Source organism: Arachis ipaensis, chromosome B3 (assembly GCF_059453495.1).
Source record: "Arachis ipaensis isolate K30076 ecotype BB chromosome B3, ASM5945349v1, whole genome shotgun sequence".
Taxonomy (NCBI): domain Eukaryota; kingdom Viridiplantae; phylum Streptophyta; class Magnoliopsida; order Fabales; family Fabaceae; genus Arachis; species Arachis ipaensis.
In genome coordinates, this window is record NC_142438.1 from 111,110,991 (window position 1) to 111,130,167 (window position 19,177).

Genomic DNA, 19,177 nt, shown 5'->3' on the forward strand with positions numbered 1-19,177 from the left:
CTAATTACTTTTAGGGATGTTTTCATTAGTTTTTATGTTAAATTCACATTTCTGGACTTTACTATGAGTATGTGTGTTTTTTTATGATTTCAGGTATTTTCTGGATGAAATTGAAGGACTTGAGCAAAAATCAGATTAGAGGTTGAAGAAGGACTACTGATGCTGTTGGATTCTGACCTCCCTACACTCAAAGTAAATGTTTTGGAGCTACAGAACTCAAAATGGCGCGCTTCCAATTGCGTTGGAAAGTAGACATCTAGGGCTTTCCAGAAATATATAATAATCTATACTTTGGCCGAGTTTAGATGACGCAAAAGGGCGTTGAACGCCAGTTATACGCTGCAGTTTGGAGTTAAACGCCAGAAACACGTCACGAACCAGAGTTGAACGCCAGAAACACGTTACAACCTGGCGTTCAACTCCAGAAAGAGCCTCTGCACGTGTAACATTCAAGCTCAGCCCAAGCACACACCAAGTGGGCCCCGGAAGTGGATTTATGCATCAATTACTTACTTCTGTAAACCCTAGTAACTAGTTTAGTATAAATAGGACTTTTTACTATTGTATTAGACATCTTGGGACGTCTAGTTCTTAGATCATAGGGGCTGGCCATTCGGCCATGCCTGAACTTTTCACTTATGTATTTTCAAATGGTAGAGTTTCTGCACTCCATAGATTAAGGTGTGGAGCTCTGCTGTTCCTCATGCATTAATGCAAAGTACTACTATTTTTCTATTCAATTCAACTTATTCTGCTTCTAAGATATTCATTCGCACTTCAATATGAATGTGATGAACGTGACAATCATCATCATTCCCCCACGAACGCGTGCCTGACAACCACTTCCGTTCTACCTTAGATTGAATGAGTATCTCTTGGATCTCTTAATCAGAATCTTTGTGGTATAAGCTAGATTGATGGCGGCATTCATGAGAGTCCGGAAAGTCTAAACCTTGTCTGTGGTATTCCGAGTAGGACTCTGGGATTGAATGACTGTGACGAACTTCAAACTCGCGAGTGCTGGGCGTAGTGACAGACGCAAAAGGAGGGTGAATCCTATTCCAGTATGATCGAGAACCTCAGATGATTAGCCGTGCTGTGACAGAGCATTTGGACCTTTTTCACAAGAGGATGCGATGCAGCCATTGACCACAGTGATGCCTCCAGATGATTAGCCATGCAGTGACAGCGCATCGGACCATTTTCACAGAGAGGATGAAAAGTAGCCATTGACAATGGTGATGTCCTTACATAAAGCCAGCCATGGAAAGGAGTAGGACTGATTGGATGAAGACAGCAGGAAAGCAGAAGTTCAGAGAAACGAAAGCATCTCTATACGCTTATCTGAAATTCTCACCAATGATATACATAAGTATTTCTATATGTATTTTCTGTTTATTTATTATTCTTATTCGAAAACTCCATAACCATTTGATATCCGCCTGACTGAGATCTACAAGATGACCATAGCTTGCTTCATACCAATAATCTCCGTGGGATCGACCCTTACTCACGTAAGGTTTTATTACTTGGACGACCCAGTGCACTTGCTGGTTAGTTGTATCGAAGTTGTGAATGAAAAACGATTTATTAAGACGTGCGTACAGAGTTTTTGGCGCCGTTGCCTGAGATTACAATTTTGTGCACCAAGTTTTTGGCGTCGTTGCCGGGGATTGTTCGAGTTTGGACAACTGACGGTTCATCGTGTTGCTCAGATTAGGTAATTTGCTTTTTGTTTTATTTTCAAAAATTTTTCAAAAAAAAAAATTTCAAAAATCTTTCAAAAATTTCTCATCTGTTTTCGAAAATTATTCTAAAATTTTTTAAGAATGAATTCTAGTGTTTCATGAAGCATGTTGAAGCCTGACTGGCTGTAAAGCCATGTCTAAATTTATTTGGACTGGGGCTTCCAACCCAACATTATCAAAAGCAAGCTAGTTATTGCTAATCCACCTGCTGCTGTTCCTGATCCACTTGATTTACATGCTAAAGCTTGACTGGCTATTAGCCATGTCTAACCCTCAGATTGGTGCTTTAGACTAAGAGTGCAAGATTTCTGGAATTCATATTAAAAATTTTGGAATCCTTATTTTTCTTTTTCACAAATAATTTTCGAAAAATAAAAAAAAATCATAAAATCATAAAAATCAAAAATATTTCATGTTTCTTGTTTGAGTCTTGAGTCAATTTTTAAGTTTGGTGTCAATTGCATACTCATCTTGCATTTTTCGAAAATTGCATTCATGCATTGCATTCATCATGATCTTCAAGTTGTTCTTGATAAACCTTCTTGATTGATCTTCATATTTTATTGTTTTGTGTCTTTTCTTGTTTTTCATGTGCATTTTTGCATTCATAGTGTCTGAACATGAAAGATTTCTAAGTTTGGTGTCTTGCATGTTTTCTTTGCATTAAAAATTTTTCAAAAATATGTTCTTGATGTTCATCATGATCTTCATAGTGTTCTTGGTGTTCATCTTGACATTCATAGCATTCTTGCATGCATTCATTGTTTTGATCCAAAATTTTCATGCATTGCATCATTTTCATGTTTTTTTCTCTCATAAAAAAAAATATCTTCTCCTTTTTCTTCTCATAAATTCAAAAATTTGAGTTGACTTTTTCAAAACTTTTTAAAATTTAGTTGTTTCTTATGAGTCAAATTAAATTTTCAATTTAAAAATCTTATCTTTTTCAAAATCTTTTTCAAAAATCAAATCTTTTTCATTTTTCTTATTTATTTTCAAAAATTTTAAAAATATTTTTCAAAAATCTTTTCTTAATTTTATCTTATAATTTTCGAAAATATTATCAACAATTAATGTTTTGATTCAAAAATTTCAAGTTTGTTACTTGCTTGTTAAGAAAGATTCAAACTTGAAGTTCTAGAATCATATCTTGTGATTTCTTGTGAATCAAGTCATTAATTGTGATTTTAAAAATCAAATCTTTTTCAAAATTAATTTCAATCATATCTTTTCAAAAATATCTTTTTATCTTATCTTTTTCAAAATCATATCTTTTTCAAAAATTTGAGTTTTAAAATATCTTCTCTAACTTCTTATCTTCTTATCTTTTCAAAAATTGATTTTCAAAATTTGTTTCAACTAACTAACTAATTTTTTGTTTATTTCTTATCTTTTTCAAAACTACCTAACTAACTCTCTCTCTCTAATTTTCGAAAATATCTCCCTCTTTTTCAAAAATTCTTTTTTATTAACTAGTTGTTTCAAAATTCAACTTTAATTTATTTCTTCTTCTAATTTTCGAAAATCACTAACCATTTTTCAAAAATAATTTTTGAAAATTTTCTTTCTCTCTCATCTCCTTCTATTTATTTATTCATCTACTAACACTTCTCTTCATCTCACATCTCTGCTCTCCTCACCCTTGTGTTTCTTTCCTTACATTACATTCTTTTCTTCTTCTTTTCTTCTACTCACACAGGGACCTCTATACTGTGGTAAAAAAGATCCCTATTATTATTTTTCTGTTCCCTCTTTTCATATGAGCAGGAGCAAGGACAAGAATATTCTTGTTGAAGCAGATCCAGAACCTGAAAGGACTCTGAAGAGGAAACTAAGAGAAGCTAAATTACAACAATCCAGCAAGCACCTTTCAGAAATTTTTGAACAAGAAGAGGAGATGGTAGCCAAAAATAATAATAATGCAAGGAGGATGCTTGGTGACTTTACTGCACCTAATTCCAATTTACATGGAAGAAGCATCTCCATTCCCACCATTGGAGCAAACAATTTTGAGCTTAAACCTCAATTAGTTTCTCTTATGCAACAAAACTACAAGTTTCATGGACTTCCATCTGAAGATCCTTTTCAGTTCTTAACTGAATTCTTGTAGATCTGTGATACTGTTAAGACTAATGGAGTAGATCCTGAAGTCTACAGGCTCATGCTTTTCCCTTTTGCTGTGAGAGACAGAGCTAGAATATGGTTGGACTCTCAACCTAAGGATAGCCTGAACTCTTGGGATAAGCTGGTCAAGTCTTTCTTAGCCAAGTTCTTTCACTCCTCAAAAGCTGAGCAAGCTTAGAGTGGATGTTCAAACCTTCAGACAGAAGGAAGGTGAATCCCTCTATGAAGCTTGGGAGAGATACAAGCAACTGACCAAAAAGTGTCCTTCTGACATGCTTTCAGAATGGACCATCTTGGATATATTCTATGATGGTCTGTCTAAATTAGCTAAGATGTCATTGGATACTTCTGCAGGTGGATCCATTCACCTAAAGAAAATGCCTGCAGAAGCTCAAGAACTCATTGACATGGTTGCTAATAACCAGTTCATGTACACTTCTGAGAGGAATCCTGTGAGTAATGGGACGCCTATGAAGAAGGGAGTTCTTGAAATTGATACTCTGAATGCTATATTGGCTCAGAATAAAATATTGACTCAGCAAGTCAATATGATTTCTCAGAGTCTGAATGGAATGCAAGCTACATCCAACAGTACTCAAGAGGCATCTTCTGAAGAAGAAGCTTATGATCCTGAAAACCCTGCAATAGCAGAGGTGAATTACATGGGTGAACCATATGGAAACACCTATAATATCTCATGGAGAAATCACCCAAATCTCTCATGGAAGGATCAACAAAAGCCTCAACAAGGCTTTAATAATGGTGGAAGAAACAGGTTTAACAGTAGTAAACCTTTTCCATCATCTTCTCAGCAACAGACAGAGAACTCTGAACAAAATACCTCTAATTTAGCAAATTTAGTCTCTGATCTATCTAAGGCCACTCTGAGTTTCATGAATGAAACAAGGTCCTCCATTAGAAATTTAGAGGCACAAGTGGGCCAGCTGAGTAAAAGGATCACTGAAATCCCCCCTAGTACTCTCCCAAGCAATACAGAAGAAAATTCAAAAGGAGAGTGCAAGGCCATTGAAATGACCATCATGGCCGAATCCAAGGAGGAAGGGGAGGATGTGAATCCCAAGGAGGAAGACCTCCTTGGACGTCCTGTGATCAATAAGGAGTTTCCCTCTGAGGAACCAAAGGAATCTGAGACTCATCTAGAGACCATAAAGATTCCATTGAACCTCCTTATGCCATTCATGAGCTCTGATGAGTATTCCTCTTTTGAATAGAATGAGGATGTTACTGAAGAGCAAGTTACCAAGTTCCTTGGTGCAATCATGAAGCTGAATGCCAATTTATTTGGTAATAAGACTTGGGGAGATGAACCTCCCCTGTTCACCAATGAACTAAATGCATTGGATCAACTGAGATTGCCTCAGAAGAAACAGGATCCTGGAAAGTTCTTGATACCTTGTACCATAGGCACTATGACCTTTGAAAAGGCCCTATGTGACCTTGGGTCAGGAATAAACCTCATGCCACTCTCTGTAATGGAGAAACTTGGAATCTTTGAGGTACAAGCTGCTAAAATCTCATTAGAGATGGCAGACAATTCCAGAAAACAGGCTTATGGACAAGTAGAGGACATGTTAGTAAAGGTTAAAGACCTTTACATCCCTGCTGATTTCATAATCCTAGATACTGGGAAGGATGAGGATGAATCCAACATCCTTGGAAGACCCTTTCTAGCCACAGCAAGAGCTGTGATTGATGTTAACAGAGGCGAACTAGTCCTTCAATTGAATGAGGACTCCCTTGAGTTTAAAACTCAAGGACATCCTTCTGTAAACATGGAAAAGAGGCACAGTAAGCTCCTCTCAAAACAGAGTCAACCAGAGCCCCCACAGTCAAACTCTAAGTTTGGTGTTGGGAGGCCACAACCAAACTCTAAGTTTGGTGTTGAATTCCCATATCCAAATTCTAAGTTGGGTGTTGGGGAGTCTCAACAATGCTCTGAACATCTGTGAGGCTCCATGAGAGCCCACTGTCAAGCTATTGACATTAAAGAAGCACTTGTTGGGAGGAAACCCAATTTTTTTTTAATTATATTTTTATTAGTTATATGTCTTTATAAGTTCATGATCATGTGGAGTCACAAAATAAATCAAAAAATTAAAAACAGAATCAAAAATAGCAGAAGAAAAATCACACCCTGGAGGAGGATCTTACTGGCGTTTAAATGCCAGTAAGGAGCATCTGGCTGGCGTTCAACGCCAGAACAGAGCATGGATCTGGCGTTGAATGCCAGAAACAAGCAGCATCCTGGCGTTCAGACGCCAGAAATGCACAGTGAGGAAAGCTGGCACTGAACGCCAGAAATATGCTGCATCTGGGCGCTGAACGCCCAGAACAAGCATCAATTCGGCATTTAAACGCCAGAATTGTATGCAAAGGCGTTTTACATGCCTAATGGGTGCATGGATGTAAATCCTTGACACCTCAGGATCTGTGGACACCACAGGTTCATCTCAGGATCTATGAATCTCACAGGATCCCCACCCACCTCACCCTCTCTCTCTCCATTCATGGTTTATCCCTTCTGTTTTCCATTCACCACTCACATCCATACACATATCCCTCCATCTCCTGCATATCTTCTTCTTCTTCTTCTATTCTTTCTTCTTTTACTCGAGGGCAAGCAACATTCTAAGTTTGGTGTGGTAAAAGCATAAGCTTTTTGTTTTTCCATTACCATTGATGACACCTAAGACCGGAGAAACCTCTAGAAAAGGGGAAGGGAAGACAAAGGCTTCCACCTCCGAGTCATGGGAGATGGAAAGATTCATCTCAAGGGTCTATAGCTCAGTGGTAGAACATGTGGTTGCAAATCAAGAGATCCCTGAGATACCTCAGGGGATGCACTTCCCTCCACATAATTATTGGAAGCAACTGAGGATAGGAATAGAAAAAAGCAATGAGGGAGGAGCAACAAAGACAAGGAAGAGACATAGAAGAGCTCAAGGACATCATTGGTTCCTCAAGAAGGAAACGCCACCATCACTAAGGTGGACTTATTCCTTGTTCTTAAATTCTCTGTTTTTTGTTTTCTTTATGTTAAGTGCTTATCTAAGTTTGTGTCTTATTACATGATCATTAGTAGTTAGTAACTATGTCTTAAAGTTATGAATGTCCTATGAATCCATCACCTCTCTTAAATGAAAAATGTTTTAATTCAAAAGAACAAGAAGTACATGAGTTTCAAATTTATCCTTGAACTTAGTTTAATTATATTGATGTGGTGACAATACTTTTTGTTTTCTGAATGAATGCTTGAACAGTGCATATGTCTTTTGAAGTTGTTGTTCATGAATGTTAAATATGTTGGCTCTTGAAAGAATGATGAACAGGAGACATGTTATTTGATAATCTGAAAAATCATAAAAATAATTCTTGAAGCAAGAAAAAGCAGCAAAGAACAAAGCTTGCAGAAAAAAAAAATATATATATAGCGAAAAAAAAAAGAAGAAAAAAAAGCAAGCAGAAAAAGCCAAAGCTCTTAAAACCAAAAGGCAAGAGCAAAAAGCCAATAGCCTTTAAAACCAAAAGGCAAGGGTAATAAAAAGGATCCAAGACTTTGAGCATCAGTGGATAGGAGGGCCAAAAAGGAATAAAATCCTGGCCTAAGCGGCTAAACCAAGCTGTCCCTAACCATGTGCTTGTGGCGTGAAGGTGTCAAGTGAAAACTTGAGACTGAGCGGTTAAAGTCAAGGTCCAAAGCAAAAACAGAGTGTGCTTAAGAATCCTGGACACCTCTAATTTGGGACTTTAGCAAAGCTGAGTCACAATCTGAAAAGGTTCACCCAGTTATGTGTCTGTGGCATTTATGTATCCGGTGGTAATACTGGAAAACAAAGTGCTTAGGGCCACGGCCAAGACTCATAAAGTAGCTGTGTTCAAGAATCATCATACTGAACTAGGAGAATCAATAACACTATCTGAACTCTGAGTTCCTATAGATGCCAATCATTCTGAACCTCAATGGATAAAGTGAGATGCCAAAACTATTCAAGAGGCAAAAAGCTACAAGTCCCGCTCATCTGATTGGAGCTATGTTTCATTAATATTTTGGAATTTATAGTATATTCTCTTTTTTTATCCTATTTGATTTTCAGTTGCTTGGGGACAAGCAACAATTTAAGTTTGGTATTGTGATGAGCGGATAATTTATACGTTTTTTGGCATTATTTTTAGTATGTTTTTAGTAGAATCTAGTTACTTTTAGGGATGTTTTCATTAGTTTTTATGTTAAATTCACATTTCTGGACTTTACTATGAGTTTGTGTTTGTGTGTTTTTCTGTGATTTCAGGTATTTTCTGGCTGAAATTGAAGGACTTGAGCAAAAATCAGATTCAGAGGTTGAAGAAGGACTGCTGATGCTGTTGGATTCTGACCTCCCTGCACTCAAAGTGGATTTCCCGGAGCTACAGAATTCAAAATGGCGCGCTTTCGATTGCGTTGGAAAGTAGACATCCAGGGCTTTCCAGCAATATATAATAGTCCATACTTTGGCCGAGTTTAGATGATGCAAAAGGGCGTTGAACGCCAGTTATACGCTACAGTTTAGAGTTAAACGCCAGAAACACGTCACGAACCAGAGTTGAACGCCAGAAACACGTTACAACCTGGCGTTCAACTCCAGAAAGAGCCTCTGCACGTGTAACATTCAAGCTCAGCCCAAGCACACACCAAGTGGGCCCCGAAAGTAGATTTATGCATCAATTACTTACTTCTGTAAACCCTAGTAACTAGTTTAGTATAAATAGGACTTTTTACTATTGTATTAGACATCTTGGGACATCTAGTTCTTAGATCATGGGGGCTGGCCATTCGGCCATGCCTGAACCTTTCACTTATGTATTTTCAAACGGTAGAGTTTCTGCACTCCATAGATTAGGGTGTGGAGCTCTGCTGTTCCTCATGAATTAATGCAAAGTACTACTATTTTTCTATTCAATTCAACTTATTCCGCTTCTAAGATATTCATTCGCACTTCAATATGAATGTGATGAACATGACAATCATCATCATTCCCCCACGAACGTGTGCCTGACAACCACTTCCGTTCCACCTTAGATTGAATGAGTATCTCTTGGATCTCTTAATCAGAATCTTCGTGGTATAAGCTAGATTGATGGCGGCATTCATGAGAGTCCGGAAAGTCTAAACCTTGTCTGTGGTATTCCGAGTAGGACTCTGGGATTGAATGACTGTGATGAACTTCAAACTCGCGAGTGCTGGGCGTAGTGACAGACGCAAAAGGAGGGTGAATCCTATTCCAGTATGATCGAGAACCTCAGATGATTAGTCGTGCTATGACAGAGCATTTGGACCTTTTTCACAAGAGGATGGGATGCAGGCATTGACCACGGTGATGTCTCCAGATGATTAGCCATGCAGTGACAGCGCATCGGATCATTTTAACAGAGAGGATGAAAAGTAGCCATTGACAATGGTGATGTCCTTACATAAAGCCAGCCATGGAAAGGAGTAGGACTGATTGGATGAAGACAGCAGGAAAGCAGAAGTTCAGAAGAACGAAAGCATCTCTATACGCTTATCTGAAATTCTCACCAATGATATACATAAGTATTTCTATCTGTATTTTCTGTTTATTTATTATTATTATTCGAAAACTCCGTAACCATTTGATATCCGCCTGACTGAGATCTACAAGATGACCATAGCTTGCTTCATACCAACAATCTCCGTGGGATCGACCTTTACTCACGTAAGGTTTTATTACTTGGACAACCCAGTGCACTTGCTGGTTAGTTGTATCGAAGTGGTGAATGAAAAACGATTTATTAAGACGTGCGTACAGAGTTTTTGGCGCCGTTGCCTGAGATCACAATTTCGTGCACCAAGTAGTCATAAGGAACTAGCCTCAGTCCGCAGAGTTTAGGCCAACTAGTTATATACAGACATACAAGATCTTGAAAGTGAAACAGCATATACAATAATCTCTCTCAAAGTTAGCCTCTAAGGCAAATAAAATACAAAAGTGAGAGTACAAACTAAAGTATCCAAAAGAATCTAAAAGATAACCAAGATCCTCCGCTCTGTCACCCCATCTCGCAACTCACCGAGGTGGGTTACGACTTGCATCTGAAAAACAACAACAGAATATGGTATGAGAACTCGAGGTTTTCAGTATGGTAACAGTGCCCAGTAATGTAAGATATAAGACTCCGGGATGCCAGAGGCAATCCTAGAGCTTCTTATCAATCATGAGATTCAACTTAAAGCATAACTAAATATAAAACCATCACTTTAAAACCATAATAAAATAAGGGAATCTAACTTAGGGATTTTATAATCTAACATTTACACCGCTATCCCACAGCCTTCGCCAGCCTAACGTCCATGCAATCCCATCACCACCGCCTTCCGAACCTCCTCAATCCCAGCAGAAAACACAAGTAATAGCAATACAAGTAAAGCATAAGTATAATCATGTATATCAAGTAATTCAAGAAATAACTACGTATGTTATACAATTAGGTAAACAATGCAAGTCAGCAAAGCAAGCAAACAGATAAAATATGCACATGATGAATGCCTCTCCTATTTAGCTATGATATCACATCGTCGGTTCAACTTCCAACCCGACACATCCCCATGGGATTGTTGCATTTCGATCACGTATATAGCTACGGGAACCCCCCACGGATATAGTGTTGGGGACACTCCTGTGATCCGAAAGGATGCAAGCGAGATACTCTGTCACAGACCTCACATCTCAACGTAAGCGGGACTAACCACCGCCCTTACACTGCCAGGCGCATAGCGTCTCAATAATCTCAGTATAAAATAATCTGTGTTTTTCAGAAATCATTTTCAGTACTCCATCATCTCACTCAACTAATCCATGCTCAGTACTTTAGAAACCTAAGGTTCCGTCTTCTAAACTTTTTACCTGCAATTATCTAGTTAACTTACTTATGATATTCTCTATGTTTCAAAGCCTAAAAACAAGTTAAGACACCCTAGATAAGCTTTACGGAAGTTCACAAGCATGCCGGAAAGGTAAAACAGTTAAAAATAAGGTTTTCTTAAAAGAATAGGGCAGTGTGCATACGTATAGGGTTGTATGTACGCACTCCTAAAATAGTTTTCTCAAGTGTGCGTACGCATAGAGGCGTGCGTATGCACACAAAGTAAAATTTTACATTTTGTGTGCACGCATGGAAATTACAAAACGTGCGTGTGCGTACCAAAACGTGCGAACGCTCCCAACAGTAGGCATATCCCTGTGTGAGTGCACACCAGAGAGTGCGTACGCACGTTTTCAAATTTTTACAGGGTGTGTGTGCACACAAGGGTTGTGTACGCACAAGTAAAAATATGGCCCCTGCTCAGAGCACGTGCACAACAGTGTGCGTGTGCACACAAACCAGAACTCACAATTTCTGCAACATCACAGAAATAAGATTTTTGGCACCAACTTCCAATGATCATATCTTTTTGTACAAAATTCTGATTTCCACAAAATATATACCGTTTTAAAGCTCTTTAAATTGTCTTTACTTTTATATGAAATTGAATCAATTTCAAAAACGGTAGCTCAAGATATGATCCGTCAAAGTTTACCAAAAATTAGTTTTTACCAAAAGTTCACTAGGTTCTCAAACCTTCAAAATTCACAACCAAACCAATTCAAAGCTCACTCAATTTCACTATACAACCCTACCAAATACTATACTTTACCTTTCCATTCCAACTCAATCAATTCAACATCTAACTAAATCCATTCATCCACCATAAATCCAACAATTTCTACAATTTCTACATCAAGATTCCAATATCAACAACTTTAACATAATCTCACTACTCATAAGTAGCACTTTTCCTATCTCAACATCAACAAACATCATAATTCATTATCATTCCACTCAATCATCATTATTCCACCCAACTTCATAATTCAACATCATCATTTACCATAATCATTACAATCATCAAAATCATCACACATCATAATTATCAACAATCAATTTTGATCCTATCCTATGGTCCACTAGCCTAAGTGTCCAGAAATATTATATATTACATAGAGAAAATCGAAACTATACTTTGGCTGATTCCCAATATGTGCTATACACCAAATTTGTGTCCACACCAAGTCTCCAAACACCAACAATTAATCCAAAGCTCCAATAATTCACAAGTCAAGCTAGACATACATAATTTTATCATAAATCAACACCTAGGGTTCATCAATTTTACAAATTTATAAGGCAAAGAGTTTTCTTACCTTCTTCGATGGTGTTTGGGGGACAAACCACCAATAGCCCAACCTTAGATACTACTTAATTAATCAAAACACAAAAAATTTACTCAAAATCAACACCCACATTTTTGAATTTGTTAGGGCTGCAGAAAAGAAAGGAAACATCGAAATCTTACCAAAACAAGTTAGATGAAACTAACAGGATCGGCAAGAGCTTCGCGTAACCAAAAAAGGCATGTGAATCAGTTGGTGGTGAATAGTGACACTCCCCCTTTCTTCTCTCAATCCATGCAGCTGTAATGTTAAGTTATGAAGGGTTATGATGCTGAAATGGCCTCACTTAAGGGTATATATGTGTTGGGCTTGGGCCCAACTTGGGTCCCGTCAAACCCGTTAGCATTTTTTGCCCGTTTGGCCCAACTTTGGGCCAAACTTTTAAAATTAGCATCCGGTTTTAAACTTTAATTATTTTCCTAAGTTTTTCTACAGTTTTTACTGCTCTCACATAGTACCAGACATATTTAAGCTGGTACTGCTGGCTAATTTATCGGTATGTGTTTTTACGCAGTTTTTCGCAGAAAATTATATTTTCCAACTTAGAAAAATCTACTGAGTCCAAAAATCATATTAAAATTTTTTAATTAAGATTCTAAATTTTTAGATCCTATTTTGGGCAATTAATTTAATTAATTAAGTGTTTAATTAGTTCCGGTTCTTGCATTCTCCCCACCAAATAAGAAATTTTGTCCCCAAAATTTAGTGTTTACCTGAGAATAGCTCGGGATAATCCTTCTGCATCTCAGACTCCAATTCCCAAGTATGCTCCTCCACTCCCGCACTTCAAGAAATTTTGACCAACTGAACTTTTTTTCCATGTAACTTCTTTACGCTAGTCTCATCAATTCACACCGGTGTTACTTGAAAGGTTAAGTTCTCCTTCAGCTCAACCGATTCGGGCTCTAACACATGAACCGCATCCGATGTGTACTTACAGAGTTGTGACATGTGGAATACGTCATGTAAGTTAGGCAAATGCGTCGGCAATGCTACTTGATATGTCATTGGCCTGATTTGCCTCAAAATCTCAAACGGTCCTATATTCCTCGTATTCAACTTCTTCGTCTTAATCGCCCTTTCAATCCCAGTTGTCGGAGTAACCTTCAGAAATACATGATCGCCTACTTCAAATTCCAACGGCTTTCTTCTCTGATTTGCATAACTTTTCTGTCGGCTTTATATAGTTAAAATCTAGCTCTAATCTTTTTAATCTTCTCAGTAGTCTCTACTACCAAATATGCCCTAACACACTTACTTCACCAGCTTCATACTGACACAGTGGAGACTGGCACTTTTGTCCATACAAAGCCTCATACGGAGCCATCCTAATGCTCGCATGAAAGCTGTTGTTGTACACAAACTCCACCAATGGCATGTAACGGTCCCAACTTCCCGGTTGATCCAAGACATGTGCCCTTAGCATATCCTCCAACGTCTGAATAGTCCTTTTCGACTGTCCATCTGTTTGCAGATGACATGCCGTGCTGAGACATAGTCTCGTACCGAAAGCTCTTTGGAAAGCTCCCCAAAACCTTGATGTGAATCAGGGATCACGGTCCGACACTATGCTCGATGGCACACCGTGCAACCTTCCAATCTCCTTAATGTACAACCTTGCCAATTCTTCCATAGAGTAGTTCACTTGGACAGGCAAAAAGTGAGCGGACTTGGTTAAGCGATCCACCTTCACCCAAACCGCATCAAATTCTGACCTAGTCCTAGGCAAACTGGTCACAAAATCTATTGCAATTCCTTTCCACTTCCACCGAGGAATCTCAAGTGGCTGTAACATTCCCGACAGTCTCTGGTGTTCTATCATCACCTTCTGACACGTCAGACACTTAGATACAACTGTTATAACACCCCAAATTTTTGAAAAATTAAATAATGAGTTATTCATGATTTATTATTTTATTTAAAAAAATTATTCCCCTAAAAGTAATTAGATTAAATTTTATGATACTTTGAGTTTAAAATTTGTTAGAATTTTTAAATAATTTTTATTATAATGAGATATTTCTAGAAAAATAAAAGAATTATTATTATTATTATTATTATTATTATTATTATTATTATTATTATTATTATTATTATTATTATTATTATTACTTGGTTCTATTCAACAAACCAAACCATTAAGGGAATAAAATAAAAGAGATTGAAAACATGTAATTCATACATATATATATAATAATGACACATGTATTCTTTACTTTATTATTCTTGACACCTAATAACATCTAAATGCCACAAATCTTCAAATTTCACCATCACCCTTTACTCATCTTTATTTCCCTTCCTTCATCACCGAACTGCACTTGGAAAAGAAAGAAAGAGAGACCGAGAGTGTGGGTGAGAAAAATCATGGAACTTCTGAGCTTTCAGCTTCGATTTCTTGAGATCTATAAGTCTAATAAAAAATCTAATCCGATAAAAGTGTTCGTATCTTCCTCTTCTACACGTTGGCATCACTTTTGTTCAATAGAAGTTAATGGTGACGTAGCTCCCCTTCCTCTTGAGTTCGGCCAATTGGAGTTCTAGGAGGTACAGGTAATTTCTGACGTTTTCTTCCTCGGCAACTCGGTCAGAAAGCAGCTTTGAGTATTTTGATTTCGTATGGAGGTAGGGTTTGATAATTTTATAATAATTAAATGTGAATTGGATGAGTAAATGTTGGTTTGATTGATTATTGTTTGAGTTTGATTAAGTTTATGTTGAATTATTATTGTTTGTTTGAGATTTTAGGTTGGCTATGTATGAACAGCCAGCTTGGGTATTTTGGTGATTTTGGCGCTGTTGTGGTGTGGTATTTTGAGAAAATTGATGAGATTTGGTGGTTGAAAGATTGAATAAAAAACTATAAAAAATCGGTAACTGTAAAGCTCAAAAATAGACTTAAAAATCAAGTAGAAAACTTGAAGAATTTGATGAACGTCTACCATAGTAGAGTAGATAGAAAAGAAGGTATTAATTAAAAGGATCTCTGCCGCAATAGAGTAAAGAGCAAAGATTAAAGAGAAATTGAGTTCTGTTTGGGCCTTAGTGCCAAGTATCTAGTAAGGACGGCGATGCGTAACGCTCACTGAAGACCGAAAAAAAGGTTCTCCCATGAGGACGGCGATGCGTAACGCTCATGCAGGGGACGTTGGTTGAGATAAGGACGACGGTACGAAACGCTTATCTCAGGACCAGTGTCAGAAATCGGGCAACAAACCGACGTATGAGCTCTTGGCGTGTATAGGACTAGACATGCATCATACTTGTTTGTACATATTTATTTGTGATTGTGTTTTCTACGATTGTGTGTGCTTGTGATTGGATTCTATGTTCTGTAATTGCTGAGTTAGATTATACTTTGTTGACTGCTATAATTGACTGAGAACATAGTAGAACAAACTTAACTTCTATCCTCGACCCTACTAAGAACTTCCCAATTCTTACCCCCTATTTCCACCCCTTTCAGCTACAGGTGCAAAGATTTAGTGTGGAGCTATAGAAGCATAGAAGATTGTGTTTACGAGTTCAGTTCTTAGATTTTATTTCCCCCTCATCGTTTACTGTTTTGGTTTTTAGACGAGTAGGACTTGCATTTGAGGATCTTGAATAAGTCAATGTATATATATTGCTACGTGAATATATATATTTTTGTGATTAAGTGGTTTAAAATAAAGAATATTTGTTTTCTTAATTAAAGTTTCGTTTCGTATTCGCAAAGGCTCGATATTAAATAAAGATAGTATAAATTAACAAGGTTTAAAGGCAAGTAATGCCTGAGCTTTTAGTACGATCATGAGGTGCTAAAAGTTAGGGTGTTACAACTGTAGCTACATCATTTTTCATCCCAAGCCACCAGAACATCTTCTTTAGATCATAGTACATCTTCGTACCTCCTGGATGAATAGAAAACCCACTGTTATGAGCTTCCGACAACAACTCTTATTTCAAACTCCCAACATTCTGCACACAAATTCTCCCCTTATACCTCCACAACCCTTCATCATCCTTAGTAAACTCTCCATGCCTCTTCTGTAAAAACCAGAGTTTTCACATAAAATTCTTTTAATAAAATAATAATTTTTAAGTACCCTAATAATGGAAATTATCGTCGGTCTATATTTTCTCTTATAGAAAAGAATTACTTCGTTGTAAGCATAGCTCCAAACTAACAAACAACTCTCGCATCAAATTTAAATTGGTTTTGTCATGAGTACAAACCCCAATAAAAATTTACCAAAGTATTTAGACTCCGGATCGTCTCACAAGGAATTGAAATGAAGTGGTCAATTATTGGCTATGAAGGAACAAGGGGTTCGATTTTATAAAAGGGCAAAGAAATAAATGACAAGAAAAGTAAATCAAGAAAGCAATTAGAGAAAGCAATTAATAAAGAGAGACATTCATGGCAAGGATCGAGAATGTAGGCTTTCTATCCTAGTCACTAATAACAATAATTATCAAGAATTTATCTTATTTCGTCATCCCCAATGTTGGAAGAAGGTGTAAGTTATCTTCCATGAGAAAAAGTCAAACAAGACTAGCTAATCTCAATTCAAAAATCCTAATCAACTCACTAATTGAATTAGCAAAAGATTAGAGTCAACGGAAATCAAACTAGCTAACAACTCTAGATCACCAACATGAGTTGGGTCTTAGTGACTCAAGATCACCTAATTTCTCTTTCCAAGCCAAGAGTGCTCAAAATCTACTCTAACATCCAACCAAGCATTTTGTCAAACACTTGGAAGGCATAAAAGGAAAGCATAGTAAATGTGCAAGAATAATAAAATCTAACAACTACCAATTGCAAAGAAAGTATAATTCTCAACTCAAATTAACAATAAAAGAATATCAAACATCAAATTTTATTAAATGTGAACCAAATCTAACATGAGCATTCATGAACATAAAAGAGAGCATAAAAGGAAAATTAACACTACAAACCATGAGAATGAAAGAGTAGAAGCAAGAATTCATAAAGAAAACAAGATGAAAACATGAAATTGGACCTAGATCTAAGATGGAAATATCCTAAGAACCCTAATTCTAGAGAGAAGAGGGGACTTCTCTCTCTCTCTAGAAACTAAACTATATGATGCTAAGCTACAACTAAGTGCTCCCCCTTGCTCAATCTTCAATTCTGCATCAAATACCCTCAGAAACGAGTTAGATTTGGGCCTGGGCAGCTCAGAAATCGCCTCCAGCTATTTCATTTTAAGTGGGTCACGTGCCGAGCGTCACGTGTGCGCGTGGTTGACACGTGCGCGTCGATGGCCGAAACCTCTACTTACGCGTATGCGTGCATTACGCGTGCGTGTGGCCCTCAATTCTCCATTTTGCTCATTTCTTCATGAATTCTCTACTTGCATGCTTTCCTCTTCATTTCTTCCATCCAATACTTGCCTTATGAACCTGAAATCACTCAACAAACACATCAAGGCATCGAATGGAATTAAAGTGAATTAAAATCACCAATTTAAGGGCCTAAAAACCATGTTTTTACACTTAAGCATAAATTAAGGGAGAATTACAAAACCATGCTATTTCATTGAATAAATGTGAGAAAAGGTGATAAAATTCCCCAAAATAAACACAAGCTAAACCACAAAATTGGGGTTTATCAAACCTCTCCACACTTAAACTAAGCATGTCCTCATGCTAAAATCAAGAAAGAAGCAAAGGGTATCAACATTTATTCAATGCAACTAACTATATGCAACCTACCCAAAAGTTTTAATTTGAAAATAAAAAGGTAAAATTTGATTTTAATGAATTTTTCTGAGTTGGAAAATGTATTTTTTTGAAAAGTTTTTGTAAAAATGCATACTAGCGGTTAAGCCGGCAGTATCGGCTCTAGTCTGTCCAGTACCGCGTATTTTGGAAAATAAGATTTTGAAAATTGAATTATTGTTTTGAAAGATTAAAAATAATTTAGAATTAAAAACTGGGCACTAATCCTAAAGATTTTTGGCCCAAAGTAGGCCAAACGGACCTAAAACGCTAACGGATTGGACTAGGCCCAAACCGGACCCAAGGCCCAACATATATAAGGCCAATTAATGAGCATTCAGTTCATTTTGACCTAACTTAAGAGAGAGGAGTGCAGATTTGAGATGAGAGGAGAAGGGGGTAATGTCACTATTCATCCTCACCTTCTAGGAGCCATAACCTGAGCTACGGAGCTTCGATTGATGAGTCGTTTGTGGCCACGCGAAGCTCTTGTCGAGCTCTTCGATTCTATAAAGTTTTGTGGTGAGTATTTCTATGTACTCTGCCCAGTTTTTGTTTTCCCCTTTGAACTCGAAAATAGCTTTGGATTTTTGAGTTTCCTTGTGTTTTGGTTGTTTAGGGGTGATCTAGCAATGAAGTATTATTGGATTTTGCCCTTAATCTTGTTGGGTAAGGTAAGGTTTTACTAAACCCTTGTGTTTAGTTGTTTTTGTTAACCCTAAGCTTGATGTTGGTATGTTGTATGTGTATGGCTTGATAGTTGGTGAGTCTTGGAGGTGGTATTGGTGCTTGAGGCTTGTTGATCTTGTTGGAATCAAGCTTTTGGTGTTTTACGCATATTGGGAATCGGCCAAGGTATGGTTTCGATTTTCTTTATATAATATATAATGTTTCTGGACACTTATGCTAGTTGACCTTATGATAGGATTGAATTGATTATATTTGATCATGATTGGGATGTTGATAATGATTGCTAATGTTTAGATTAATTGATGAGGAGTATGAATATTGATGTTGATGACAATTGGTGAAGGATGTGAGTTTTATGAGGATAATTTGAGGAATAAAGATTATGATGGATTTGGTTAATGTTAGATATTATTTGGTGATGATGATCGGAATTGATGAGGATTTGTTTTGGTTGTTGATGTTGTTGTTGGTTGATGATGATTATGAGTGTGGATTTATGATTGAATTGAAAATTATGGATTGGTAGTGATATATGGTGTAATAGTTGAGTGATTTAGGTGTGAAATTAAGGGGAATGATATGAAATGGTAAGATGTT

General features: G+C 37.1%; 1 non-coding gene across 1 annotated transcript; it reads right to left on the minus strand.

The window, feature by feature from the left end:
- Positions 1-4,042: 4,042 nt before the first annotated feature.
- LOC148572037 (small nucleolar RNA R71) lies at positions 4,043-4,150 on the minus strand. The gene has a single exon (XR_015908037.1). It is a non-coding gene; the product is annotated as a small nucleolar RNA R71 (small nucleolar RNA).
- Between the last annotated feature and the right edge of the window lie 15,027 nt (positions 4,151-19,177).